Here is a 5,991-nt window from a genome sequence, read left to right on the forward strand (position 1 = left end):
TGTGGGCTTGGTTCCAAGGGCTTTGAGAAGCTAAAAAAACAAAAAACAAAAGAAACTTGCCCCCCTAATTCTTGAGGAGCTAAAGATGGAATCCTGGCCCCTCCCCAAAGACTCACCTACTATAGAGAGACAGGCCAGGAAGACCTGGGATGAAGGAAAATGCCCCAGGCAGGGGTGTGAGGTCGAAGAGGACAGAGCGACAGACCCGGAGTGGTCTGGAAGAAAGACGCCTCCGTTTACTGATTTCATTACAGAAATATTAATTGAGTGTACACTATGGACCAGACACTATTTTAGGATGTGGGAATGCTGTCCCAAGTCCTCTAGTGGAGAGGAGAATTGGAGGCCTTTGGTACAGATCAGCACCTGGTAGCCCAAGGACATCCCTTGGTCCCACTCAGACCTTGCATCCGCGAGCTGAAGGAGAATCCTCCTCCCCTAGGGCAGCCTCAGCACGGCCGCACGCATCCAGCCTGCACTCACGGTGCTCTTCTCCTTAAGGGCTCCGTGGGGCTAGGCAACCGAGTGGCTGAAATTCAATCCCAGTGGTGGCTCACATGCAACCACAGTTCTTGCCTCCTGAAAACCTGGCAGCACCCTGGGAAGATGGAGAAAGTGACCTTCTTCACTACCTCCTCTCATGACTAGAACTGTTGACACAGTTTGGTGCCTTGGAGGAGTCCAACCTTGACTGAAGCCAGCAGCACCTGGGTCTGGATAAGGGCCGGTACCAGACAGTCTGTTCCAAAAAGCAGGCTCTTGGTGGGAAATCAGAAATAGTGAGAGAACAGACAGCTCCTGCTGTGAAGATCTTGATGAGAGCCAGGATTTGAGTCATGGGCACTAATGTCAAACTCCTGTTTTCCCATTTGCGGTGGCAAAACCTTGAAAAGATCTTAGTTTCTCTGAAACTATTTACTCTTCTGTAGCTTCATCTACTGCACTGGATGACATCTGCACTGGGTGATGTCTATTGCATTGAGAGATGGCAACTGCACTTGGGCTGGGTACGAAAAGCACCTGGCCCACAGCTCAGCAAACTCTAGTTTTTTTCTTTTGCTTCTCTCTCTCTCTCTCTCTCTCTCTCTCTCCCCCTCCCTTTCTCTCACACACACCCCCTAATCTTCACCAGATCTCCTGGTCAGGAGGTCAGTGGGCCACTTCTCTGTGAATGGGATGGAGGAGTCAGTATTTGAGCGAGGAGTCCTTTCCTGAGAATTTCCTAGGGAATGCCTCCCCAAGACTTTTCCAACATTGCTAGCTGTATAAATTCACACTGAAGTCTAAGCATACTTTGAACTGGCAGTTGCTGACCAGGGACTTCCTTTATTGTCTTCACTTGGCATCTTGAGCCATGGCCATGTGACCGCCCTCCCATCTCTATTCAATTTCAGAGCACAGGCAAAAACAAGGACCTTCCCTTTTAAGTCTCAGAAGGGGACCCTCAGGGACTGGCTGAAAGCAAACAAAATCATTGGAAGCAGGAAGAATGAAAGTCAGATTTCAAGTAGAACTGCTGGCCCAGTAACAGGAGGAGAATGTCTCAGGTAACCTTAAGTATCTTCTGGACAAAGAAACTGAGACCCAGAGAGGTGAACTGACTATCTAGGGTCACATAGCAGGTAACTGACTGACCACGACAAAAATGAAGCCTCCTGCGTCCTAGGTCAGGGTCTTGCCAGGGTCTCTCTCAGGGGAGAAAGAGAAGACAGAGAAGAGGGAGAGTGGGGGAGCCCTCCTCCCCCTTCCACATGCAGCCCAGCTGGCTTGCTTCCCAGCCTCCTGAGCCCTGGGGAGTTTTCCAGTGTCTCTGAATGAGGACAATCAATCTCCTGCCTCTCCCCCTTTGGCTGAGGTCATGACCCAAGTTGAGGAAAGAGCATCTCCCCTCCAAGTTCTCACATCCCAAGAGCACTCCATCTACAGTGTTAGCCTTGGGCCTCCCTCGCTGGGTTCCCAACCACAGTGGTCCCTGAAAGAGCCTGTCCTTCCCAGCCCCTTGAATACCTGCCCCCACTTTCCCAGACTTGGGGGTGGGGGCCCAGACAGCTTAGTTCCTCTCTGAGGCCCTGAATGTCACGCAGGCACCTGGGTCCTATGCCATGGGGATGCGCAAGTGGGAGGATGGAGGCAGTGCTAAACGCTGGCACAGCTGTGTTTGTGTTCAGAGAATGGGGTCTTTGAGAGCCTCTGAAAGGGGCCAGAAGCAAGGGCCCCTAGCCCAGGCGAGGGAGTAGCCAGGAGTGGCTGGGTATAACTCTGAGGGTTCTTGCAGCTGAACAAGTATGGGGGGAGGGGCAGGGGTGGGGGGGAGACAGTGGTGGGGCCTACAGGCTGAACGGCACTGTGAAAGACCCCATGCTGTGTGAGCAGGAGCCAGCTGTCCCCTGGGCTGACAGACCATTGCTTTGAGGAATGCAAACTCTTGTGTTCAGAGTAGACCGCCAGCCTGTTCCACAAAGAACAGCTGAAGGTACTGGAAGGCTAGATCCTGAGTAGAACCAAATCTACTTGACAAAAAGCCCATTTCCTCAGGCTCCCTGTAGTCCTGTCCCTGGCTCCTGCGGGGAAGACCACTCACTTTTCTGTGATTCTAGGTCGGCTGTTAAGCTCTCTGAGCCTCAGTTTCTTCACCTGTAAAGTGGTACTAACACCTTGTTTTATGGTTTTGATGTTGGAACATTGTAAATATTTTATATAATAAAAATACAAAATTAAATTTGAAGAATTAACTTTAAATTAAATTTAAAAGAATAAAAGTGCTTCTATCCCTTAAAATCTAAAATTTAAAACAAATGTACCTCATTGTATATGAAGTTGGAGGCAAAGTCACACAAGAATTTTCTTTCAAGTGATTATGTGTATTAAACTCAGAATTTGTACTATATATTTCTCAGAACAAAGAGGCATGGAGGTATCTTAATGATGTCATTACTATTGTTTTTTAATTTTTAAAAAATCCTCACCTGAGGATATGTTTATTGGTTTTAGAGAGAGAGGGAGGGAGGGAAAGAGAGAGAGAGAGAGAGAGAGAGAGAGAGAAACATTGATTGGTTGCCTGCCATATGCATCCTGACCAGGGATCGAACCTGCAACCTGTTGGTGTAGGGAATGACACTCCAACTAAGGTGCCAGGCAGGTGCCAGGGCAGCATTACTATTTTGAAAAGTGCTATTTATTGTGATAAAACAAGTACAAATAATAATTTGTACTTATTATTATTATTATTGTTAGGAGCTAAGATTTGCAGTTTAAAGAAATGAAAGTTAAGCAACAACTGCTAACCTTTAATCTGATTGGACATAACAGAATGAACTCAATATATATATTCATTCCCCAGCTTATATATATGTAAACATATATGTAACAGTTCATAAATATTATGTATGTGTATACAATTTACTTAGAAGCAGTGACAACCTGATAATAATGAATCTTCTTTGTGTCCAGATCGTAGTCTTGAGCTGTCCACTAAAAGGAATGAGGACTCTGGAGAAATTCCAGGCCTGAGGCAGGATAATTTTTCATACTTCAAAATAGGAAGTTATGAGGCTCAGGTCAAATTCATGTCAGAAGCACCCAAAAGCCAACTTGAGAATACTCCCACTGGCCAAATATCTTCAGCATTAAAATAAATAATAACTGTAAGAGATGGAAACACATCAAAAATATAAAAAGTCAATGGGTTCATAATGCTACTAAAAAATAAAATCACTGGTTACCTCTGGACATTGATAATATACCAACTCATGATTTTGAAAATCAATAGAATATAGCAAATCCTATTGATGTAGCTGCCCACATCCTCTTAGCAGTCACCTCAACAAGCCACAGGCTGCTAACCTCTGAGGATTTTTTTTTTTTGGATTGGGGAGGTATACTTGGCCTAAGTGCACAGCAAGTCAGAAGTACCAGAGGATTAATGCCCTTGGAGACTGCCCTCAACCAGTGACAGAGGGTGAGGTGGTAGACTAAAACCCCAGCCCCTTCATCTCTCAGGCAGGAACACTGCGAGGCAAGTTCTCCAATCTCCAGCTGCCCACAGCCATAAGCTGTTCAATTACTCGGAAAACTTACTCAATTATTTATTGTACTCCTTTCCTTCCCTGTCTCACTTTCCAGTTATTAAGATCTGGGGATTTTAAGCCCTGGCTGGTGTGGCTCACAGGATTGAGCATCAGACTGCGAAGCAAAGGGTCGCCAGTTCGATTCCCAGTCAGGGTCACATGCCTGGGTTGTGGGCCAGGTTCCCAGTGGAGGGCGGGTGAGAGGCAACAATACATTGACTTTTCTCTCCCTCTCTTTCTCCCTCCCCTTCCTCTCTCTCTAAAAATAAATAAATAAAATCATTTTTAAAAAAAGATCTAGGAATTTTCAGACTCACAAAGTCATGAGCACATGAGAGTAGTCACAGCAATACAAAATAGCACACTTGTGATTGGGTATGAGGGCGCTCAGAGGGTACAGGTAAGCTATGTACACGTAAGCTATGTGAGCAGGAAGCCCACGCCACTTGTCTCTGTTGCACCCATGCCTCTCTCTCAGCTCACCCTATAGTTTGTGTGTGGTACCTCTGTGATCAGCCTCCAGAAAAGGAAAAAGCCTATGCCTGGTTCATGGATGGGTCACTCTGATATATTGATGTGAGCTAAACACGGACTGCTGCCACACAACAGCCCCGCTCCTAGGTACTCTAGAAAGACAGTGGTGAGGGAGGACCCTCCCAGAGGGTTTCAGGCAGTACACTAACCACCTACTCTTCGGTGAAAAAGGGGACTTAAGGGAAGTATATATGAACTTTTGAACAGTGGTAAATGGCTTTGTTGGTTAATTAGGGGCCAGGAAAAGGTAAGACTAGAAGGTTGGAGGTAAGAAATTCTAGGAAAGAGCTATATGGATGGACTTAAACAGCTGTGGGTATTGTGTCTTATAGCGGTGCCATTAAAGAACGTTCACTACAGTGGAGGCATTGAACAACCAAGGGAACAGAAACATTGCAGCGGATGACAGCTGGCCTTTATCCTCCACTATGCCAGGCCCGTACAGTGGGACCACGAGTGGAGTAGCTGTGGCAGTAGACGTGGAGGCTGCACAAGGGCTCGCCGGCGAGGGCGCCTCCCCAAGGCTGATCTAGCTACTGCTACTGCAAGATGCCTGGTCTGTCAGCAGCACAGACACTGAACGCTCAACATGGCCCTGTCCTGCAAGGGGCCCAACCAGCCCCTGGGCAGCATGTGGATTATAATGTGCCTCATTCAATCTGGAGGAGAGAACAGTATCTCCTTACTGGGATTAATATTCTGGATGTGGATTTGCCTTCCCTGCCCGAACGCCTTGGGCAGCACCAATATCCAAGGATATAAAAGAAATGATTTATCTTTACTAAATACCATATAGTACCATCGGTAACCAAGGGGATTCACTCTACAGTGAAGGAAATGTGACAATGGCCATAGGACCACAGTCTCCACGGGCCCTATGATACACCACGTCACCTTCAAATTGCCAGCCTGATAGTCCATTACTATGGTCTCTTTATAGCACATCTAAATACCAGCTTGGGGAAGCATCCTCTGAGATTGGGCTCCTGGCCTTTGAAATACAGTATATGTTTTGAACCAATGGTCATCGTATGGTGCTATATCCCAGACAGCTAGAAATCATGGGTCAGGAACCCGGGTATGGAAGTAGAATACCCCTCTCACAATCAGCCCCCATGATCCACTTGGGGAATTTGCACTTCCTGTTCCTATAAATTTAGTCTCTGAAAGATTAGAAGCCCTAGTTCCTAGGTTGGGAGATGTGTCTACCAGGAGCCACAGTAAGGTTATCACCGAACCTTGGGCAACAGCGGCCTCTGGGTCATTTGGAGTGCCTTATGCCAACTGCCCAGTGGACCAAAAAAATAATTATATCAGTACTGGCAAAGACATTTGATCTTGATTATTCCATGTCCAGTGGTAAACGTGAAGAGGCAGTTGCAGCAATGTT

Source organism: Pteronotus mesoamericanus, unplaced genomic scaffold (assembly GCF_021234165.1).
Source record: "Pteronotus mesoamericanus isolate MK-2021 breed Mesoamerican mustached bat unplaced genomic scaffold, CSHL_Meso_final scaffold_705, whole genome shotgun sequence".
Lineage (NCBI taxonomy): Eukaryota > Metazoa > Chordata > Mammalia > Chiroptera > Mormoopidae > Pteronotus > Pteronotus mesoamericanus.